Source organism: Equus przewalskii, chromosome 15, assembly GCF_037783145.1.
Source record: "Equus przewalskii isolate Varuska chromosome 15, EquPr2, whole genome shotgun sequence".
Lineage (NCBI taxonomy): Eukaryota > Metazoa > Chordata > Mammalia > Perissodactyla > Equidae > Equus > Equus przewalskii.
The window spans coordinates 38,035,245-38,061,047 of NC_091845.1; the positions used below are offsets into that span (position 1 = coordinate 38,035,245).

At 37.6% G+C, this 25,803-nt stretch overlaps 1 protein-coding gene and 1 non-coding gene across 39 annotated transcripts in view; one reads left to right on the forward strand and one right to left on the reverse strand.

Moving 5' to 3' along the window:
- DOCK3 (dedicator of cytokinesis 3) overlaps positions 1 to 25,803 on the reverse strand; it is a 445,464-nt gene that overhangs the window by 346,027 nt on the left and 73,634 nt on the right. The gene's annotated exons all lie outside the window — the stretch shown is intronic.
- Positions 11,216 to 11,322, forward strand: LOC139076268 (U6 spliceosomal RNA). Its single transcript, XR_011527680.1, has one exon. It is a non-coding gene; the product is annotated as a U6 spliceosomal RNA (small nuclear RNA).

Below are 25,803 nucleotides of genomic sequence, written 5' to 3' on the forward strand. Positions count from 1 at the left end.
GTGGGGGCAGGGAGTATGGGAACTCTCCATACTTTCTGCTCAATTTTGTTGTGAACCTAAAACTGCTCTAAAAAATGAAGTTATTTTTTTAGTGCACTTAGTACTACATGAGCCAGCAATCCCATCCCTAGCTATTTACCCAATAGAAAAAAAAGTCCACACTAAAATCTATGCCCAATGTTTATAATGACTTTATTCATAATCTTCAAAAATAAGCAATTCAAATGTCCACCAACTGCTGCAAGGATAAATAAAATGTGGTTTAAACCTATATGACAAAATACTACTCAAAAAGAATAAATTACAGATACGAAATGAAGGGATTTCAAACGGATTATATTAAGTGAAAAAAGCCAGACACAAAAGACTATATGATGTATAATTTCATTTACATGACACTCTGGAAAACAGAAAACTAGAGAGAGAGAGAAAATAGATCCATGGTTCCCAGGGCTGGGGGAAAGGGGCGAGGAAGGAAGGTTAACTACAAGGAACATAATGTTATATTTTGGAGGTAATGAAAATGTTCTGTATCTTGACTGAGGTGATGGTTATAAGATTATGCACTTGTCAAAACTCACAGAACTGTATTCCAAAAATGGTGACTTTTACTGTATATAAGTTATACTTAACCTGACTGCAACATACATACATACACACACACACACACACACACACACACACACAAAATAGCCTAACATTTCATATCTAAGACATTGGTTAGAATTTTTATTTTAAATTCTAACTGCATCAGGTGTTGGCAAGAAAACGTGGAGCAATCACATACTGCTAGTAAGGGTGACAATAAATGGTCCCCACTTTCAAAAATAATGCAGTGTTATCTGCATATTGCATGACACTGAAATTCTACTTCCATATATTATCCCTCATACACTAACACTGAACTGGGGATACTATGGAACTCTAGAGGAATTTTTGGAAATCTTGGGGTGGTCTGAGTTGCTAGAGGAAACACTATAAATATTTATAATTTCAAAAGGCAAAGATTCTTAGAGAAAACACAGGCATAAATCTTCATGACTTTGGGTTGACCAATGGTTTCATATGCAAGCAACAAAAGAAAAAATTTAAAAATTTGACTTCATTAAAATTAAAAGCTTTTGTACTTCAAAGGACACCAAGAAACTGAAAATACAACTCACAGAATGGGCGAAAATATTTACAAGTTATATATCCAAAAAGAGACCAGTATCCAGAAGATATAAAGAACTTGTACAACTAAATAAAAACATAACCTAATTTTTCCACTGTTCTGTACCTTAACTCTTCTGTTTTAAATTTATTTTTACTTTATTGATATCATAATAGTTTATATAACATTGTGAAATTTCAGTTGTACATTACTACTTGTCAGTCACCATATATATGTGTCCCTTTACCCCTTATGCCCACCCCCTAACCCCCTTCCCCTCTGGTAACCACTAATCTGTTGTCTTTGTCCATGTGTTTATTTATCATCCACATATGAGTGAAATCATACAGTGTTTGACTTTCTCTGTCTGGCTTATTTCACTTAACATAATACCCTCAAGATCTATCCGTGTTGTTGGAAATGGGACAACTTTGTCTTTTTTTACAGCTGAGTAGTATTCCATTGTGTGCATGTGTGTGTGTGTGTATATATATATATACACCACATCTTCTTTATCCATACATCAGTCATTGGGACTTGGATTGCTTCCACATCTTGGCTATTGTGAATAATGCTGCAATGAACAAAGGAGTACATAAGTCTCTCTGAACTGTTGATTTCAAGTTCTTTGGATAAATCCTCAGTAGTGTGATAGTTGGTCATATGGTATTTCTATTTTTAATTTTTTGAGAAATCTCCATACTTTTTTTCACAGTGGCTTCACTAGTTTGCATTCCCATCAGCAGTGCATGAAGGTTCCTTTTCTCCACATCCTCTCCAACATTTATTGTTTTTTGTCTTGGTAATTACAGCCATTCTAACAGGTATAAGGTGATATCTCATTGTAGTTTCAATTTGCATTTCCCTAATGATTAGCGATGCTGAACATCTTTTCACGTGCCTGTTGGTCATCTGTACACCTTCTTTGGAAAAATGTCTGTTCACATCCTCTGCCCATTTTTTGATGGGGTTGTTTGTTTTTTTGTTGTTGAGTTGTACGAGTTCTTCACATATGTTGAAGACTAATCCCTTGTCAGATATATTATTTGCAAATATTTTCTCCCAGATGGTGGCTTGTTTTTTCATTTTGTTCCTGTTTTCCTTTGCCTTGCAGAACCTCTTTAGTCTGATGAAGTTCCATTTGTTTATTTTTTCTTTTGTTTCCCTTGCCAGAGTAGACATGGAATTCAAAAAGATTCTTCTAAGATCAATGCCAAAGACTGTACTGCTTATATTTTCTTCTAGGAGTCTTATGGTTTCACATCTTACCTGGAAGTCTTTAATCTATTTCGAGTTAATTTTTGTGTACAGCAAAAGATAATGGTCTACTTTCATTCTTTTGCTTGTGGCTGTCCAGTTTTCCCAGCACCATTTATTGAAGAGATTTTCCTTCCTCCAGTGTACGTTCTTGGCTCCTCTGTTGAAGGTTAGCTGTCCGTAGATGTGTGATTTTATTTCTGGGCTTTCAATTCTGTTCCACTGATCTCTGCATCTGTTTTTGTACCAGTTCCATGCTGCTCTGGTTACTATAGCTTGGTAGTATATTTTGAACTCAGGGATTTTGATACCTCCTGGTTTTTTCTTTTTTTGCAGAATTGCTTTAGCTATGTGGAGTCTTCTGTTGCCCCATATGAATTTTAGGATTCTCTGTTCTACTTCCATGAAGAATATCATTGGGATTCTGAATAATCTAATTTTTTTAATGGGCAAAGGATTTAAATAGACATTTCTCCAAAGATATACAAATGGCCAATAAGGACACAAAAAGAAGTTCAACATTACTAGTCATTAGAGAAATGCAAATCAAAAACCACAGAGAGAGGATGACATCAGCATCACGGCAGAGTAAGCTCGCCTGTGAACTCTCCCCTCAAAGATACAATGAAAAGCACATTAATATTCCAACAGAGGGCATCCATGCAACACAAGACATCTGAGAGACCCATGAAGCCATATGTCAGAAGGTGGAGGAGCTGAATGGCATGAGGTAAGAGAACGCTTCTCTTCCTGGCTGAAGTAAAGCAGCCCAGGGACTGCACACTGCCTCCAGGAGGAAAGCAGAGGATGGGAGGGAGCAGCAGTCCTCTGCAGGAACTCCGTAGATCTCTGAGGTCCTTTGCAGCCTGGGGGAAAACCCCCCACAGAAGGGACTAGCTATCGTGGAGGTGTCTTCCTCAAGCCAACGGCTCAGGAGAGCAGATAGCGAGGGCAGAGCAAGAAGCCCCAGAGATCACACAGGAGAAGAAAGCACTTCTCCCCCACACCCAGATCCACAGCCCAGTACCATGGAGCTGTCCCTGTGGATGCCACTGGTGTCAGGCTACACAGCACTTGACCCCCATCCAAAAATGTGGAAGTGGCAATCAATACTACCACAATGCGAAAGTACAAATCCATACCATCTGACAGTATGAAAAAACATATTAAATCCCTAGACCAGAAGAAGAGGGATAAGTACCCAGAAATCAATCCAGAAGACACAGAAATCTAAAAAGCTAAATGAGAGAAAATTCAAAATAGCTATCATTAAAGAAACTCAACGAGTTTAAAAGAGAATGCAGATAGACAATACAATGAGTTCAGGAGCTACTTCACAAAACAGATTGAAACTACAAAGAAGAGCCAATCAGAAACACTGGAGATGAAAAACACAATGGATGAGATAAAGCAGAATATAGATTTCCTGAAAGGTAGAGCTAATACCATAAAGGAATGAATCAGCATAATTGAGGACAGAAACACAGAAATGTTTCAGAAGGAGGACAGAGAACTAAGACTAAAAAGAAATGAAGAAAGTCTCCAAGAAATATTCTACTTAATTAGGAAATGCAACATACAGACTATAGGTACTCAAGAATGAGAAGAGAAGGAGAATGGAGCAGAAAGAATGTTAAAGAAATAATAGTGGAGAACGTTCCACACCTGAGGAAGGAGATGGAAATCCATATGAAAGAGGCCCCCAGATCTCCTATGTCTATGTAAAAAGACCTACTGCTAAGAAAAGTAAATAACAAAGAAAAAATACTAAGGACAGCAAAGGAGAAGAAAGTAAAACTTAGAAAGGAACCCCTATCAGGGTTTCAGTGGACTTCTCAACAGAAACCTTAAATGCTAGGAGAGAGCAGAATGATACATTCAAATCTTTGAAAGATAAAAACTTTCAGCCAAGAATCCTTTATCCAGCGAAAATATCCTTCAGACATAACAGAGAAATAAAAACTTTCTCAGATAAACAAAAGCCAAGGGAGTTCATCACCACAAGACCTCCCCCAACAAGAAATCCTCAAGAAGGCCCCCATACCCCCCCCCCCAAAAAAAGAAGAAAGGAGTTACAAAGCCCTGAGTAAGAAGAGGAATAGGTAGACAAAATTAGAAAACTGGAGCTATCCAACAGAACTGGTTAGGAAATACTCAGGTAAAACATTAAAGGGAAGGAAAACATCAAAAACAAAGATAATCTTGTCATTTTAACCATAAACTCACAACACAAGATGGAATAAGATGTGACAAAAATAACTTAGGAGAGAAAGAGGCAATGGACTTAATCAGCTTAGTCTAAGGAAATAAGAGGTCATCAGAAAACGGACTATCTCATTTACGAGATTGTGCATACAAACCTCAGGGTAACAACTAAATAAAAAAGCAGATCAGTCACAAATAACAAATAAGGAGAAAACTAAGAAACCCAGCATTAAAAACTACCTAACCAAATTCACAGTCTGAAACACATGGGACAAGAAACGAAGGAAATGCTGCAGAATCAGAAAACAAGTGATAAAATGGCAGTATTAAGCCCTCATATATCAATAATCACTCCAAATGTAAATGGATTTTATTCTCCAATAAAAAGACATGGAGTGGCGAGATGGATTAAAGAACAAGACCCAACAATATTCTGCCTCCAGGAAACAGAGCTTAGCTCCAATGACAAACATAGGCTCACAGTGAAGGGATGGAAGACAATACTCCAAGATAGTGGCAAACAAAAGAAAGCAGGTGTTGCAATACTTATATCAGACAAAGTAGACCTCAAGAGAAGACAGGTAAGATAAACAAAAAGGGGCAGTATATAAGAGTCAAAGGTAAACTCCTCCAAAAAGACATAGCACTTTTATAAATGTCTGTGCACCCAACACACCCAACACAAGAGCACCAAAGTACATAAAGCAACTATTAACAAACCTAAAAGGAGATATTAACAACACAATAACAGTAGGGGACTTCAACACTCCACTCACATCAATGGATAGATCATCCAGACAGAAAGTCAACAAGGAACAAGGAAACAGTGGAATTAACTGAAAAGCTAGACCAGATGGACTTAACAGATATATATAGAACACTTCATCCAAAAACAGCAGAATACTCAAGTGTGATTGGAACGTTCTCAAGGGTAGACCATATGTTTGGAAATAAGGCAAGCCTTAATAAATTTAAGAAGATTGAAATAATAGCAAGCATCTTTTCTGACAAGAATGCTGTGAAACTACAAATCAACTACAAGAAAAAAGCTGAGAAAGGAACAAAGACGGGGAGAACAAACAACATGCTACTGAACAACCAACAGAACAATGAAGAAATCAGAGAAGTCAAAAAGTACCTGGAGATGAACAAGAATGAAAACATACCATACCAACTCATATGGGATGCCACAAAAGCAGCAGGAAGAGGGAAATTCATCAAAATACAGGTTCACCTTAACAAACAACAAAAATCCAAAGCAATCTGAAACTACACCTAACTACAAAAAGAAGAACAAAGCCCAAAGTCCAGCAGAAGGAGGGAAATAACAAAAATCAGAGCAGAAATAAACGCAACTGAAACAAAAAAGACAGTAAAAAGTATCAATGAAACCAAGAGACGATTCTTTGAGAAGATAAACAAAATTGACAAACCTTAGCCAGACTTACAAAGAAAAAGAGAGAGAAAGCTCAGGAAAAAAAATAGAAATGAAAGAAGAGAAATTACAATGGATACTACAGAAATACAAAGGATCATAAGAGAATACTATGAAAAGCTAGACACCAACAAACTGGACAACCTAGAAGGAATGGATAAATTCTTAGACTCTTACAACCTCCCAAAACTGAATTGAGAAGAAATAGAGAATCTGAATAGACTAATCACAAGTAAAGAGATTGAGACAGTAATCACAAACCTCCCCAAAACAACAGTACAGGACTAGATGGCTTCCCTGGTGAATTCTACCAAACATTCAAAGAAGACTTATTACCTGTCCTTCTCAAACTATTCCAAAAAATTGAGGAAGACGGAAAAATTCCTTACACATTCTATGAGGCCAGCATCACCCTGATCCCAAAGCCTGACAGGGACAACACAAAAAGGAAAACTACAGGCCAATATCGCTGATGAACATAGATGCAAAAATCCTCAACAAAATACTGGCAAACCAAATACAGCAATACATTGAAAAGATCATACACACCAGGCACACAGGGATGATTCAACATCCACAAATAAATCAATGTGATACACCACATTAACAAAATGAGGACTAAAAACCACATGATAATCTTAATAGACACAAAGAAAGCATCTGACAAGATTCAATAGCCATTCACAATAAAGACTCTTAACAAAATGGGGATAAAAGGAAACTACCTCAACATGATAAAGGCCATATATGACAAACCCACAGCCAACATCATACTCATTGGGGAAAAACTGAGAGCCATCCCACTGAGAACAGGAACAAGACAAGGGTGCCTACTCTCACCACTCGTATTCAACATTGTACTGGAGGTTTTGGCCAGAGCAATTAGGCAAGAAAAATAAATAAAAGGAATCCAAATAGGCAATGAAGAAGTGAAACTCTTGCTGTTTGCAGACAACATGATCCTACATATAGAAAACCTTAAAGAATCCAGAGGAAAACTATTAGAATTAATCAACAATTATAGCAAAGTTGCAGAGTACAAAGTCAATTTAGAAAAATCAGTGTACTCCAGTAACAAACTAAGAGAAAGAGAACTCAAGAATACAATCCCATTTATAACCATAACAAAAAGAATAAAATATCTAGGAATAAATTTAACCAAGGAGGTAAAACACCTATACAAGGAAAACTATAAGACATTATTGAAAGAAATCGATAGTGACATAAAGAAATGGAAAGAGATTCCAGGCACAGGGATTGGAAAAATAAGCATAGTTAAAATGTCCATACTACATAAAGCAATCTACAAATTCAACGATATCCCAATCAGAATCCCAATGACATTCTTCGCAGAAATAGAACAAAGAATCTTAAAATTCATATGGAGCAACAAAAACACTTCAAATAGCCAAAGCAATCCTGAGAAAAAAGAAGAAGGCTGGAGGCATCACAATCCCTGACTTCAGAATGTACTACAAAGCCATGGTAATCAAAACACCACGATACTGGTATAAAAACAGGCACACAGATCAGTGGAACAGAAGTGAAAGCCCAGAAATAAAACCACACATCTACGGACAGCTAATCTTTGACAAAGGAGCCAAGAACCTACAATGGAGAAAGGAAAGCCTCTTCAATAAATGGTCCTGGGAAAACTGGACAGCCACGTGCAAAAGAATGAAAGTGGAGCACTACCTTATGCCGTACACAAAAATAGACTCAAAATGTATCAAAGACTTCTGAAGGTAAGACTTGAAACATAAAACTCCTAGAAGAAAACATAGGCAGTTCCACTCTTTGACATTGATCTTAAAAGGATCTTTTCGAATACCATGTCTACTAGGACAAGGGAAACAAAAGGAAAATAAAGAAGTGGGACTTCATCAGACTAAGCTTCTTGAAGGCAAAGGAAACCAGGATCAAAACAAAAAAACAACCCATCAACTGAGAGAAAATATTTGCAAATCGTATATCCAACAAGGGGTTAATCTCCATAATATATAAAGAACTCACACAACTGAACTACAAAAGAAAAACAAAAACAAAAAAAACAGCCCAATCAAAAAATGGGCAGAGGATGTGAACAGACATTTCTCCAAAGAAGATATACAGATGGCCAATAGGCACATGAAATGATGTCCAACATCACTAATCTACACTAAGATATCACCTTATGCCTGTTAAAATGACTATAATCACTAAGACAAAAAATAACAAGTGATGGAGAGGTTGTGGAGGAAAGGGAACCCTCATACACTGCTGGTGGGAATGCAAACAAGTGCAACCACTGTGGATAACAGTACAGAGATTTCTCAAAAAACTGAAAATAGAAACACCATATGACTCAAGCCAACCCACTACTGGGTATCTATCCAAAGAACTTGAAATCAACAATTCAAAGCGACCTATGCACCCCTATGTTCACTGCAGTACTATCCACAATAGCCAAGATGTGGAAGTAACCCAAGTACCCATTGACTGATGATTGGATAAAGATGATGTGGTGTATATATATACAGCAGAACACTACTCAGCCATTGGTATTCATTGTAATTTCTCCTCTTTCATTTCTAATTTTATTTATTTGAGACTTCTCGATTTTTATCTTAGTGAGTCTGGCTAAGTTTGTCAATTTTGTTTATCTTCTCAAAGAACCAGCTCTTAGGGCCAGCCCAGCGGCACAGCAGTTACATTTGCACACTCTGCTTCGGTGGCCTGGGGTTCACCAGTTCGGATCCTGGGCATAGACATACACACGGCTTATCAAGCCATGCTGTGGCAGGCATCCCACATATAAAGTAGAGGAATATGGGCACAGATGTTAGGTCAGGAAACGTCTTCCTCAGCAAAAAGAGGAGGATTGGTGGCCAATGTTAGCTCAGGGCTAATCTTCCTCAAAAAAAAGAACCAGCTCTTTGTTTCATTTATCTTTCTATGGTATTTTTTGCTTCAATTTCATTTATTTTTGCTCTAATTTTTATTATTTCCCTCCTCCTGCTGAGCTTGGGCTTTATTTGTTCTTTTTTTTCTAATTCTATTAGGTGTAGTTTAAGATTGCTTATTTGAGCCTTTTCTTATTTGTTGACGTGGGCCTGTATTGCTATAAATGTCCCTCATAGGACCACTTTTGCTACATCTCATATGAGTTGGTATGGTGTGTTTTCGTTCTCATTTGTCTCCAGATATTTTTTTATTTCTCCCTTTATTTCTTTGATGATCCATTGGTTGTTCGGTAGTATGTTGTTTAGTCTCTACATTTTTGTTCCTTTCCCAGCTTTTTTCTTGTAGCTGATTTCTAGTTTCATAAGCTTATGGTCAGAAAAGATGCTAGATATGATCTGAATCTTCCTAAATTTCTTGAGGCTTGCCTTGTTTCCAAATATATGGTGTATCCTTGAGAATGTTCCATGCACACTTGAGAAGAATGTATATTCTGCTGTTTTTGGATGCAGTCTTATATATATATATATATATATATATATATATTAAGTCCATCTGGTCTAGTTTTTCACTTAACTCCATCATCTCCTTCTTGACTTTTTGTGTGGATGTTCTATCCATCAATGTAAGTGGCGTGTTGAGGTGCCCTACTATTATTGTGTTATTGTTAATGTCTCTGTTTAGGTTTGTTAATAGTGCCTTTATGTACTTTGGTGCTCTGATTTTTTTTTAATGGAACTTTTTAAAAAAACGTAATCCCATTAGGTTAGAAAAACAATCAATAAGAAGGAAAATACAAATTGAGAGGAAAAGCTGTTTGGGAAAATATTCTGGGTCTCATGTGTGAACATATATATTAATAAAATTAATTCCTCTGAAAACTACGATTATTTAAACATATAGACAAAAAATAGTGCTTACCAGTCCCTGTGCCATGCTCTGTGCCAGGTGTTTTTACATCTATGATCTCAAACACTGAACACGACTTGGTTAAATATGCATTATTATTTAGACTGTGAAATGTCCTTGCAATGTAAGTGAGGCTATACCATCAAAAAGAGCCAACAGTCCCACTACAATTGCTATTGACAGAGAGGCTGCAGGACAGTGTCAGCAGTGTTAACCTAAAAGAATGAAGCCTCTATATTGATCAGGACATGTGATGATCAGCAACCAGCAGTCCTTTAAAAAGATTCCAGGTGCAAACCAATCAAGCCAGATCAAAAGAAGTAAATGCAATCCAACAAAAAGTACCCTTCAATACAAAGTTTCAAACTTTTTACTTCATAGGTATAACATATTCTTCACTGACAAAAGGGGAAAAAAATGCAAATTTATTTACCCCCTCCCCCAACCCCAGGTAATAGCTGCACCAGAAGTACAGACAGGTAGACAAAAAGCACAATTTCTCTTCCATACCATATCATGATTAAAAATAGTTTAATAAAAAATCATGGCTCATTATGAATGGCAGACTTGCATGTAGATCCACTCAGAGATCATTTAAGTAACCAATTGTAAAGTCAAGGGCAAAAAACAAAATCTACAATCTTCTAAAAATATCTCTTTGGTACATCAAAAAAAATAGGCACAACTCACCCAATTCTTTATCCTTTTCCAATTATATAACTAATAGGCAGGAAAGAAAATGCCAACCACTTGCAAAAAAAAAAAAAAAGAAAGAAATGAAACTTATGTAAGGAATTCAGCCCAAAAATGGGGAAACATAATTATTCAAAAGGTCTATATTGAAAATCCTCTTCGTATTATTTTCACTGAAAACTATTAAAGAATAATCTGTATTTATTTGCATAATTTCATGCTAGTTTAAATCTTCACTTGTAAGCAGTAAGTAGAAAAGATATTAACTGGCAATAAATAAATACACATTAAAAAACTAAGAACTTTTGGGACCGGCCCCGTGGCCAAGTGGTTAAGTTCGTGCGCTCCGCTTCAGCGGCCCAGGGTCTCACCACTTTGGATCCTGGGCAAGGACCTAGTACCGTTTGTCAGGCCATGTTGAGGCAGTGTCCCACATAGCAGGACCAAAAGGACCTACAACTAGAATATACAACTATATACTAGGGGCGCTCTGGGGAGGAAAAAAGAAAAAAAAAAAAGATTGGCAACAGATGTAAGCTCAGGTGCCAATCTTTAAAAATAAAAAAAAGGTGAGAACTTTTGCTTCCCAATGAATTATTGTTCCCTTAAAATCAGTCACTCTGGTGCTCGCTTCGGCAGCACATATACTAAAATTGGAACAATACAGAGAAGATTAGCATGGCCCCTGCGCAAGGATGACACGCAAATTCGTGAAGCATTCCATATTTTTCACTAATTGGGAAAAAATATTTACAAGCCACTTATCCAACAAAGGGTTAATCTCCATAATATACAAAGAACTCACACTGCTTAACAACAAAAAAACAAACAACCCGATCAAAAAATGGGCAGAGGACATGAACAGACATTTCTCAAAAGAAGATATGAATATGGCCAATAGACACATGAAAAGATGTTCATCATCGCTAATCATCAGGGAAATGCAAATCAAAACTACACTAAGATATCACCTTACACCCGTTGGATTGGCAAAAACATCCAAAACCAAGAGCGACAAATGTTGGAGAGGTTGTGGAGAAAGAGGAACCCTCATACACTGTTGGTGGGAATGCAAACTGGTACAGCCACTATGGAAAACAGTATGGAGATTTCTCAAAAAGTTAAAAATAGAAATACCCTATGACCCAGCCATCCCATTACTGGGTATCTAGCCTAAGAACCTGAAATCAGAAATCTCAAGAGTCCATTGCCCCCCTATGTTCATCGAAGCATTATTTACAATAGCCAAGATGTGGAACCAACCTACATGCCCAGAAACTGATGATTGGATAAAGAAGATGTGGTATATATACACAATGGAATACTACTCAGCCATAAAAAAGACAAAATTGGCCCATTCACAGCAACGTGGATGGACCTCGAGGGTATTATGTTAAGTGAAATAAGCCAGTCAGAGAAAGACGAACTCTATATGACTCCACTCATAGGTGGAAGTTAGTATATTGATAAGGAGATCTGATCAGTGGTTACCAGGGAAAAGGGGGGGGGAGGGCACAAAGGGGGAAGTGGTGTACCCACAACATGACTAACAAAAATGTACACCTGAAATCTCACAAGGTTGTAATCTTTCATAACATTAATAAAAAAAAAAATCAGTCACTCTGGAGAGCCATAAACAAATTTCAATAATACTGTCCATTTATTAAGATATTTTTAAAACTCTTTTAGAATTCAAATACATATAAAACACCTTTACAAACTTCCGGCTCTAGCCCTGACAAAACACTTTGCATTGGACAAATATAAATCTGAACAAAATATATGAAACAATTGTATAAGAGCATTGGAGAGCAATAGACTTGAGGCAGTATAATCCTTAAGAAAAGAGAATTGCATTAAAGTGAGCTCCTCATTCACGTGACTTCTTCCCTGAGGGCATCCCAGCAAAAATGACAGTCCAGTTAAGATAAGGAGAAAAGGGTTGACATTGAGAGCTACGAATACAATCTCCACTCTTGGGATTGCCCAATTCTTAAACTGGCACACAGGGCAAGACTAGAAGAAGTCCAGCAGACAGCAGCAACTGAGGGGCTCAAGAGCTGAGCAGAGTCACATTACCTTTAGGGGAACAGTAACAACACTCACAGTGACTTTTCAACAGAAACTTCAGAAATCAAAAATTAATGAAGTAAGGCGGCCGGCCCCGTGGCCGAGTGGTTAAGTTCTTGCGCTCCGCTGGAGGCAGCCCAGTGTTTCGTCAGTTCGAATCCTGGGCGTGGACATGGTACTACTCATCTAGCCACGCTGAGGCGGCATCCCACATGCAACAACTAGAGGGACCCACAACTAAGAATATACAACTATGTACCAGGGGGCTTTGGGGAGAAAAAGGGAAAAAAGAAAAATTAATGAAGTAAAATCTTTAAAATGATAAAAGAAAATATCCATCAATCTAGAATTCTACACTCAGGGAAAATATCTTTCAAAAATGATAAATTAAAAACAGATTCACATAAACAGAAGCTGAATGAATGTGCAGCAAACCTGCACTAAAAGAAACATTACTAAAAGGAGTACTTGAGGTAAAAAGAAAATGATCCCAGATGGAACCATAAAAAAGCAGAAACAGGGGCTGGCCCCGTGGCTGAGTGGTTAAGTTCCCATGCTCCACTGCAGGCGGCCCAGTGTTTCGTTGGTTGAATCCTGGGCGCGGACATGGCACTGCTCATCAAAACCACGCTGAGGCAGCATCCCACATCCCACAACTAAAAGGACCCACAACGAACAATATACAACTATGTACTGGGAGCTTTGGGGAGAAAAAAGGAAATAAAATAAAATCTTTAAAAAAAAAAAGCAGAAAGAAAGGAAAAGTTTTGAAAAGGGTAAAAAATGTAGGCAAACAAATGAATATAGACAAAAGAAAGAAATATGACAACACTGGTACAAAAGGTAAGAGAGTAGTAAATGCAATAAAATGACTGTAAAGTTCATGCGTTCTTGGGAGTGGTAAAAGCATAAATTTGAAGTAGACTCCAACAAGTCAAAGATCCGTACTTTAAACCCTAGGGTAACCACCAAGGGACAAATAAAACACTTTAAAACCAACAAGCTAATTAGAGGAAAATAAAATAGAATAATAAAAATGCTAGGTTAGTTTAAGGAAGGCAAGAAAGGATAAATCAAGAGATAAGGCACAAAGACCAAGGTAACAAACTTAAATCTAACTAGCTCAATAACCAAATGCAAATAGACTAAACAATTAAGCTTGTCAAACTAAATAAAAATAAATCCCTATTACATTCTATTTACATATCCTCCTCTACACTCACAAATTTAAAAATAAGAATGCATAAAAGTTAAAAGTAAAACAATGGGTGACTTCTACTTGGCCCTAGAATAATGGCAGGCATTAAAACTCTCCATATAGCCCACAGAAGGACATACAGATCAAAAAAGAGAGCAAATAAAGTCATATATAATCTGTGCCTTCAACATTACTAGGTGTCAGAGAATACTATGGACTTTAAATTACATTGATGTGGAGAAAAAAACACCAAATTACAACAGAGTTAACTCTGGAGCTCCTGCAACTAATGTATAGCTCTTCACACCTCAAAAGGGTGCCTCCCTTCTAATTACCTATTCCCCCTCCACATGCAACATCTGAGACTGCCACTTCATTTTCACATAGACTCTTCAGACTACTTGCACTCTACATACAGGCTTACAGTGGTAGAATGAGTATTGTCAGCTGATAGATGCAGCAGAGTAGGAACCTTGTTAAAACAAGTACATATAAAATCCTGGGACAACTCAATTGGTCATTCTATCCTCAGATTTAAAAAGTGATACAATGGCAGCAAGGAATATGGTGATGACAGCCTTCAATATGTCTCTGTCTCTGTCTGTCTATCTGTCTCTCATCACACAGTTCTAATTTGTCCTGATTACTTTCTACATCTAGTACTCACTCCCCATCCTGATTATCGCCCTTTACATTCAGCCTAGGGATTACCTTCAACAGTCTCTCCTGTGCTGGATTCTCCTGTTTCCTGAATCCCATGTCTCCCTATTCTTTACTTTATTGCTTTGTTTTAAAGGAAAACATCTGCTAGTAGCTTCTTGAGGAAAGATATAGGAGGAAAACTGAGACCTTTGCATCTCAGAAAATATCTTTAGTATATTCTCATATTCAATTCATAGTTTGGCTGGGTTACAAAATCCTAGATTAGATATCATTTCCTGTCAACATTTTGAAGACACTGCTCCACTGTATTCTACATTCCATAGTTAAAAATCCAATCTTTTGCATATCCCATGCTTTTTCCTGTCTTTGAATGCCTGCTGAATCTTCTTGGTCCCACTATTCTGAAATTTCACAAGAATATGGGTCTATTTTCATTCATTTGTCTTGGGTACTCGGCTGGGTCCTTTCAATATGGAAACCCATGACCTTCCATTCTGGAAAATATCCCTGAATTATTTCACAGTTAATTTCTATCCTTCAGTTTCTCTCTTCTACGTTTTTGAATCTCCACCAAATGATGCACCTCTTGAAGCTGACCTCTAATTTTCCTATCTTCTCTAACTTTCTATGACTTGTATTTTTGCTCTACTTTCTGGGAAATTTCCTCAATTTTAATATCTCCTACTGAGATTTATCATTCCTGCTATCATATTTTTAATTTCCAAGAGCTCTTTTCTGTCATCTGAATGTTCCCTTTTTTATAACATCCTGTTCTTATTTCATGGATGCAATGTCTTCCTTTCTCTCTCAGAGGATATTAATGATAAGGTTTGTTTGTTTAAGTTTTCTTTACTGTATGTAGTCTCTTTTCCACAAGTTGCTATTTTTTTTCCTTTTTCGTTTCCCTTTTTTGGGGGGGAGGACAGGAGTCATCTTTCACATTAGAGGCATCCTCAAATATCTTGTATGATTGGTTTCCTGCTCATATTTAAAGGAAAGGAAATAAAAAGTTAACTGGAGTTAGAGGGGTGGAGCAAAATGGCAGGGTGAGCTGACCCAGGATTCTCTCCCCTCCAAAATACAACAAAAGATTGGAAGAACTGAATTTCAGAGAATAAACATAATGCCAGCTCATTAGAGACCTACAATACCAAGAAGGCAGAGATCATAACCTTGCTTACACCTTCAGAGGCGCTGGAACCGTAGGAGAGACCATCGCTCCCTTCCCTAGAGTCTGCGATGGCTGCGGCGCAGGTCGGGAAGGAGCCGGGGAGGGGCCGCGCGACCGGGGGATCATCCAGGACTCCTGCCGCTGATTCAGTGGAGACCCGCTGACGGGGGGAAAGCTTCTGTCCGCAGGGACCCTATAAATCAAGGGCTTTGGGAGACCAGAGAACAGAACTGATCTGACCCCAGACCCGTGCGTGTGAGTAACAGCCCCTGCCCCCCAGAAAAGCCAGTGGGCGCAGCCATCTTGCCCCAAGGCAGAGCGCTAACACGCCGCTCTCGACTCCCATCTAGTGGCGACAGGCTGTAACTGCAACTGAATTCTACCACCATGAGAAAAAACCGCTCCTCTACCATCCAGCAATTTATAAAAGCCCCAGACCAGAAGGAAAACAATAAAAACACAGAATTAAGTCCTAAGGACTTGGAATTAGGTAAACTAAGTGACAATGAATTCAGAGCAGCTATAATCAAAAAACTCAATGAGGTAGAGAGAAAGATAGAGAAACAAGCCGAGTTCTGGAGTTACTTCACAAAAGAGATTGAAATCATAAAGAAGAATCAAACAGAATTACCTGAGATGAAAAACACAATGGACCAGATAAAACAGAATATGGATTCCCTGAATGCCCATGTAGACAACCTAGAGCAGCAAATTAGCATAATCAAGGACAGACAGGCTGAATGGCACCAGACAGAGGAAGAAAGAGAACTAAGAATTTAAAAAAATGAGGAAAATCTCCAAGAGATAATGGTTTCAATGAGGAGTAAGAACATAAGGATCATAGGAATTCCCGAGAATATGGAAAAGGAAAATGGAGCAGAAAGTGTGCTTAATGAAATTATTGAAGAGAACTTCCCAAATCTAGGGATCAACGGAGAAATGTGTGTAGAGGAGGGTTTTAGATCTCCTAGATTTGTCAATGTAAAAAGACCTACTGCAAGGCACATAGTAGTAAAGTTGGCAAGTAGGAATGATAAGGAGAGAATACTCAGGGAAGTAAGGAAAAAAAGAGAATAACCTATAAAGGAGCCCCTATCAGACTGTCAGCGGATTTCTCTACAGAAACCCTACAAGCTAGGAGAGAATGGAGTGATATATTCAAAGCTTTAAAGGATAAAAACCTTCAGCCAAGAATACTCTATCCAGCAAGAATTTCCTTCAGATATGAGGGAGAAATTAAATCTTTTCCAGACAAACAAAAGTTAAGGGAATTTGTAACTAAAAGCCCTCCATTACAAGAAATCCTCAAGAAGGCTCTCATACTTGAAAAAAGAAAAAGGGGAGAAAGGGGACACAATCCACATACTAGGGAGACCGATGGATAGAACCAGAACAGGATAGCAAATATTCAATTATAGCATTAGGCTAAAAGTAAGGAAACTACCAAAACAAGGACGATCTTAGCACTCTGACTACAAATTAATAAGATGAGTTGGAATAAAAAATGAAAATAATTATTTAGGAGGGGAAGAGCAAAGGGTCTAAATCAGTATTGGTCAAGTAAGTAAGAGACCACCAGAGAATAGACTATATTATACACGAGATTCTAAATACAAACTTCAAGGTAGACACTAAAATAGAGTACAGAACAGAGTCACAAACCATAGATAAGGAAAAATCTAAGAAACCCAGCATAAGAAATTGCAGTATTAAATGGGTAGTCTAAAGCACACAGGAAAAGAAACACAGTAAAACAAGATAATGAGCGACAGATTGACAGCATTAAGTCCACATGCATCAATAATCACTCTCAATGTGAATGGATTGAACTCTCCAATAAAAAGACACAGAGTGGCAAAGTGGATTAAAGAACACGATGCAACAATTTGTTGCCTCCAGGAAACACACCTCAGCCCCAAGGACAAACACAGACTCAGGGTGAAGGGGTGGAGGACAATACTTCAAGCAAATAGCAAGGAAAAAAAGGCAGGTGTTGCAATTCTCATATCAGACCAAGCGGATTTCAAAATAAGACAGGTAAAGAGAGACACAGAGGGACAATATATAATGATCAAAGGGACACTTCATCAAGAAGAAATAACGCTTATAAATATCTATGCACCCAACACAGGAGCACCAAGATTCATAAAGCAACTATTAACAGACCTAAAGGAAGATGTTAAAAACAACACAATAATAGTAGGGGACCTCAACACCCCACTCACATCAATGGACAGATCATCCAGACAGAAAATCAACAAGGAAATAGTGGAGCTGAATGAAAAACTAAAACAATTGGACTTAATAGACATATATAGATCACTCCACCCTGAAAGAGCTGAATACACATTCTTCTCAAGTGCACATGGAACATTCTCAAGGATAGACCATATGTTGGGAAACAAGGCAAGCCTCTACAAATTTAAAAAAATTGAAATAATAACAAGCATCTTCTCAGATCATAGTGCTATAAAGCTAGAAATTAATCACAAGAAAAAAGCTGAGAAAGGCACAAAGATGTGGAGACTAAACAACACACTACTGAACAAGCAATGGATCATTGAAGAAATTAAAGAAGAAATAAAAAAATACCTGGAAACAAATGAAAATGATAGCATGCCATACCAACTCATATGGGATACAGCAAAAGCTGTATTAAGAGGAAAATTCATCGCAATACAGGCACATCTTAACAAACAAGAAAAATCCCAAATAAGCAACCTTAAAGCACACCTAACTGAACTAGAGAAAAAAGAACAAATGAAGCCCAAAGTCAGCAGAAGGAGAGAAATAATAAAAATCAGAGCAGAAATAAATACTATTGAAACGAAAAAGGCAGTAGAAAGGATCAATGAGACAAAGAGCTGGTTTTTTGAGAAGATAAATAAAATTGACAAACCACTAGCCAGACTTACAAAGAAATAAAGGGAGAAAGCTCAAATAAACAAAATCAGAAATGAAAGAGGAGAAATAACAACAGACTCTGCAGAAATACAACAGATTATAAGAGAATACTACAAAAAACTATATGCCAACAGAATGGATAACCTAGAGGAAATGGATAAATTCTTGGACTCCTACAATCTCCCAAAGCTCACTCAAGAAGAGGCAGACAATTTGAACAGACCAATCACAAGGAAAGAGATTGAAACAGCAATCAAAAACATCCCAAAGAATAAAACCCCAGGACCAGATGGCTTTCCTGGGGAATTCTACCAAACTTTCAGAGAGGATTTAACACCTATCCTTTTCAAGCTATTCCAAAAAATTAGGGAAGATGGAACACTTCCTAACACATTCTATGAGGCCAACATCACGCTGATACCAAAACCTGACAAGGACACCACGAAAAAAGAGAACTACAGTCCAATATCACTGATGAACATAGATGCAAAAATTCTAAACAAAATTTTAGCAACCAGAATTCAGCAATTCATCAAAAGAATCATACATCAGGATCAGGTGGGATTCATACCAGGGACACAGGGATGGTTCAACATCCGCAAATCAATCAACGTGATACACCACATCAACAAACTGAGGAATAAAAACCACATGATCATCTCAATAGATGCAGAGAAGGCATTTGACAAGATCCAACAGCCATTTATGATAAAAACTCTGAACAAAATGGGCATAGAAGGAAACTACCTCAACATAATAAAGGCCATATACGACAAACCCATAGCCAACATCATACTCAACGGGCAAAAACTGAACCCCATCCCCCTGAAAACAGGAACGAGACAAGGATGCCCTCTATCACCACTCTTATTTAACATAGTACTGGAGGTCCTGGCCAGAGCAATCAGGCAAGAAAAAGGAATAAAAGGAATCCAAATAGGGAGGGAAGAAGTGAAACTCTCGCTGTTTGCAGACGACATGATCTTATATATAGAAAACCCCAAAGAATCCATTGGAAAACTGTTAGAAGTAATCAACAACTACAGCAAAGTTGCAGGGTATAAAATCAATTTGCATAAATCAGTAGCATTTCTATACTCCAGTAATGAACCAACAGAAAAAGAACTCAAGAATACAATACCATTCACAATCGCAACAAAAAGAATAAAATACCTTGGGGTAAATTTAACTAAGGAAGTGAAGGACCTATATAATGAAAATTACAAGGCCTTTCTGAGAGAATTGGATGACGACATAAGGAGATGGAAAGACATTCCATGTACATGGATTGGAAGAATAAACATAGTTAAAATGTCCATTCTACCTAAAGCAATCTACAGATTCAACACCAACCAAGAATCCCAATGACATTCTTTACAGAATTAGAACAAAGAATCCTGAAATTCATGTGGGGCAACAAAAGACCCCAAATTTCTAAAGCAATCCTGAGAAAAAAGAACAAAACGGGAGGCATCTCAATCCCTGACTTCAAAACACACTACAAAGCTACAGTAATAAAAACAGCATCGGACTGGTACAAAAACAGGTGCACAGATCCATGGAACAGAACTGAAAGCCCAGAAATAAAACCACACATCTATGGATGGACAGCTTATCTTTGACAAAGGAGCCGAGGGCATACAATGGAGAAAAGAAAGTCTTTTCAACAAATGGTGCTGGGAAAACTGGAAAGCCACATGTAAAAGAATGAAAATTGACCATTCTTTTTCACCATTCACCAAAATAAACTCAAAATGGATTAAAGACCTAAAGGTGACCCTGAAACCATAAGGCTTCTGGAAGAAAACGTAGGCAGTACACTCTTTGACATCAGTATTAAAAGGATCTTTTCGGACACCATGCCTTCTCAGAGAAGGGAAACAATAGAAAGAATAAACAAATGGGACTTCATCAGATTAAAGAGCTTCTTCAAGGCAAATGAAAACAGGATTGAAACAAAAAAACAACCCACTAACTGGGAAAAAATATTTGCAAGTCATATATCTGACAAAGGCTTAATATCCATAATATATAAAGAACTCTCACAACTCAACCACAAAACATCAAACAACCCAATCAAAAAATGGGCTGGAGACATGAACAGACATTTCTCCAAAGAAGATATACTGATGGCCAATAGGCACATGAAAAGATGCTCATCATCGCTGATCATCAGGGAAATGCAAATCAAAACTACACTAAGATATCACCTTACACCCGTTAGAATGACAAAAATATCTAAAACTAATAGCAACAAATGTTGGAGAGGTTGCGGAGAAAAAGGAACCCTCATACACTGCTGGTGGGAATGCAAACTGGTGCAGCCACTATGGAAAACAGTATGGAGATTCCTCAAAAAACTAAAAATAGAACTACCATACGATCCAGCCATCCCACTACTGGATATTTATCCAAAGAGCTTGAAGTCAGCAATCCCAAAAGTCCTGTGCACCCCAATGTTTATTGCAGCACTGTTTACAATAGCCAAGACGTGGAAGCAACCTAAGTGTCCAGCAACAGACGAATGGATAAAGAAGATGTGGTACATATATACAATGGAATACTACTCAGCTGCAAAACAGAACAAAATCATTCCATTTGCAATAACATGGATGGACCTTGAGAGAATTATGTTAAGTGAAATAAGCCAGTGAGAGAAAGATAATCTGTGTATGACTCCACTCATATGAGGAATTTAAAATTATGGACCAAGAACAGTTTAGTGGATACCAGGGGAAAGGTGGGGTGGGGGGTGGGCACAAAGGGTGAAGTGGTGCACCTACAACATGACTGACAAACATTAATGTACAATTGAAATTTCACAAGATTGTAACCTATCAATAACTCAATAAAAAAAAAAGAATGAAGAAATATTCTGAACAAAAAAAAATAAATAAAAAATAAATAAATAAATAAAAGTTAACTGGAAGCTCTAAATGCATGGATGAAGCTTGCTGATCTTACGAATCACGGTATGGACATCTGGCTACCATTTGCTATGGAAACCGACATCAGGGAATCAGCTGGGGTCTAGCCAGGAGACAGAAACTATAACGAACCTTTCAAACAGGGAAAATTTAATATAAAGAATCATTAAATAAGATAGTAAATGACTAAAAATGAAAAAAGGACTCTAGCATGTAACTGAAATTGCAACACCATCAAAGGCAAATCTGCATATAAACTGCGATTTTCCTGCTAAAACCTCAAGGATATTAGTTAACTTGTCCACTTAAAATTTCCATGAAAAAACAGCTATCTTGCATATCTTATAGAAAGCAAACTTGAGGCATCACCAAGACATGCTCACTGTCATAAATGATCCACTACAGTGCTAGAAATAGAGGCTTGGTCTCCCAAGATCCACTCCATTATCCTCTCCAGTAGTGTACAAAAACCAGTGGTATATCTTGATAAAGGTACACTAGGAAATGGTAGTGAATAGGAAGGACTTGAGAATACAAAGAGAAGAGACAAAGCAGTCTGAGGTGGCTGGGGCCATTCAGCAAAGGCCATGTGAGACTTAGATTATCAGCATCACTCTGAACACCTGAGAAACTTGGTTTCAAATATGTTCACAAAACTACAAAAAAAATTACAGCCCTCCTCTGCTCACCATCGGCCATCTTCAGGACCCAGGGGAGGAAAACACATATCTATATAAAACTTCAAACACTAAGGCTTCTTTTCTATAGTCCACGGTTTACTACTAATTTAACAAACTCTCATATAATATTCCATGAATAAAAACTTTCCTAGTGACCAGAAAACTGTGATTTAAAATTACCTCTATTGCCCAAATGTCCAAAAATAGAAAACCTCATAAATGCATCTGTCGTGTTCATTCATTCACTTATTAAAATAACCTATTAGGAGAAATAACAAGCCCCACAGAAACCAACAGACTTTAGAAATGGATCTCGAGAAATAGTGGTTTTTCCAAAATTAGTGTCTCAATGAATTCCAAATAGCTTAATACTCAGGGCAGATAAACAGAATCCTCTTTCTGCCACATTCCAGCTACGTTCCTTTCAATCTCTTGAGCTTCAATTTCCTCAACTAAACATGGAGATAGTAATGTTTCATAAGGTTATTTTGAGGATTAGTTGAAATAACGAATGTGCAATATCTACTAACATTGCCTACAACATGGTAGGTAGAGAGCAAATGATTATTATAAAACTTTTTTTTTACTTTTAAACATTAAGTTGCAAGCATAACGGAAAATTCGCCAAAGCATTTAAAAGTAACAGTATTAAGTGTTCAAATCTATATTACACAAATGTACACTAAGTACTCTAAACTGAAATTCTGTGACAATTTTCAGACATAAAATAAATCATTTCCTAAAGTTAACAGAAATAAAGTCTTTACAATTACAAGAAGCCTTTCTTCTTATCAGAAAGATGCAAATTTTTACTATCGATATAACTTCATTAATACTTAAATTTGGGGGGCTGGCCCGGTGGTGCAGTGGTTAAATTCACACACTCCGCTTTGGCAGCCCAGGGTTCATCAGTTCAGATCCCAGATGCAGACTGATACATGGTTTATCAAGCCATGCTGTGGCAGGTGTCCCACAAATAAAATAAGGAAGATGGGCACAAATGTTAGCTCAGAGCCAATCTTCCTCACCAAACGAGGAGGACTGGCAGCAGATGTTAGCTCAGGACTAATCTTCCTCAAAAAAAAATCCTCAATTTTTAAGCGCCATTAGTGGTACGGAATATTTATCCAACAAAGTACAGGAGAGATTAATAAAACTGATACTCAACCTAGGAGTCTCTTTACTACATAATTTTTCAATAACATTAGCAATAATGAACCAACCTCTTTCATTTCTATATGTGTATCAGAAATTTAACACTCTTCTGCTGATGCTGATACTGATTCTTAGTCTGAATATTATAGTAAGGTAAGATAAGAAAAGGAAAAACAAATTTAAACAAATAGAAAGCTGGCACAAAACAGTTTTACTGGTTGGAATATACATGAATCAAAAGCTAAAAAAGGAAATCAGAAGATTTCTAGATGACTTAACCTGGTTGACCTTGTCTACTCACTGATACATTCACCTTGAGCAACATGAAAAGTGAATTAATTATTTCTTTTCTCCCTCTGCAAACAAAATAATTATGGCAATATTTGGATTCATTCTGGTCAGAGAGACACTAAAAGAATTAATAAATATTTATATTACTTAGATCACTTAGAATAAGAGATTATTTTTTTAAACTTTAGCTAATTTTAGAAGTAGAATGGCTTTTTAATGCCACTTTAAAAGAGAAACCTGTTATTAAATATGTATGAAACTATATCTATGACATAATTCAGGAAAAAAATAGATTTAAACTCTCCAGCTTGATAGTGTAAGTGTTCTTACAGAAAAGCCAGGATCAATTTTAGGGCTATGGACAACTAAGTCAAATCAGACTAAGAGAATGAGAAAGGGATAGATGGTAGAAATGTTCAAGGTAAAGCGGAAGCTGGAATCAAGTGAGAAACCTACAGCAGGAGTACATGCAAGATCCAAAGTCAAGACCCCCTGGGTCTTGCATGTACTCCTGCTGTAGGTTTCTCACTAGATAGTAAGGCAAGACATGAATAAGATGGCTTCAGAGAGCTATACACACAACAAATCAGCAAACAGATACAATGTGGATAATTGGTATGAGTCTTCCAGCACAAAGCATACGTCAAAAGCAACAAATAGCATCTCAGTATTGAAGCCAGGGAATTTTTTACATACTTCATTTAGAAGCATAAGCCCAGCAAGTGAATTTAAGTGGAATTCCTGGCTTAGAGTTGACATACTAAAGACAGGGTGCCTACTTGAATTGGCTCTTGAAACAATTAGATTTTGATATTACTTATAACAGGGAAAATTACATTAACTAATCACCCACATCAAGCAATAGTCTGAGGCCACCTGACTGCTGCCATAAAACAATTTCTAGGGGGCCGGCCCCGTGGCCGAGTGGTTAAGTTTGCAAGCTGCGCTGCAGCAGCCCAGGGTTTCACCGGTTCGGATCCTGGGCGCAGACATGGCACCACTCATCAGGCCACATTGAGGCGGCGTCCCACATGCCACAACTAGAAGGACTTGCAACTAAGATATACAACTATGTACCAGAGGAGATTTAGGGGCGATAAAGCAGAAAAAAAAAAAAAAAAGATTGGCAACAGTTGTTAGCTCAGGAGTAAATCTTTAAAAAAAAACAAAAAACAACACTTTAAACACTCAACAACCTCTCAGGCCTGGTAAACTTCTCCTCTTTCAAGGCAGCTCAATACCGAAATATTTATAAAATCATCTTCCCTGCTCCTCTCTCCTCACCCACTTCCTGTCCTAGTGAAGTCAACAGCTCAGGCATCTGTGCAGCCATAACACCTTGCACTTGACCTCTATCTAACGTGTTCTAGTATAAATACACGTTCACATATCTTTCACCCCAAGCAAACACACAATCCTTTCAGGAAGATAGAGGAAATAAAACATTGTACTTCTGTATCACCAGAGCCAATCCAGGAAGGGCCTGCACATGGCAGGCATCAGTAAATGACACATGCCACTGACCCACATGGGCAACAGTACAATATTAAAGCTACTCTGCTCATGTACCAGGGGCCCTTTAGTCACTGCATGCTTGGGACATATTCTCACCATGATATTCTCCAGAACCTACAGTAACGTAAATACACTTCTTGTACTATTTTTGTTATTTAATTCTAGGTACTCACTATATGTGAGATTCTCCATCTACCATCTGTCATTTGTTTTCAAATAAATAATGGAGCACTAACTAAAATATGTGGAATGGCAGATGCAAAAAGAGAACTTAAATATTTAAGGAAAAACAAAAATATGTCCTGGAAGAAGACCTCTGTATCAAAAACTAGCCAGTAATTAATCAACTCAATAAATATACATTCAATTTAATTTCAAATGTTAGATGTTAGCTTTAAAAAGTAGATTAAACAGGGGCTGGCCCCGTGGCCGAGTGGTTAAGTTCGCGCGCTCCGCTGCAGGCGGCCCAGTGTTTCGTTGGTTCGAATCCTGGGCGCGGACATGGCACTGCTCGTCAGACCACGCTGAGGCAGCGTCCCACATGCCACAACTAGAGGAACCCACAACGAAGAATACACAACTATGTACCGGGGGGCTTTGGGGAGAAAAAGGAAAAAATAAAATCTTTAAAAAAAAA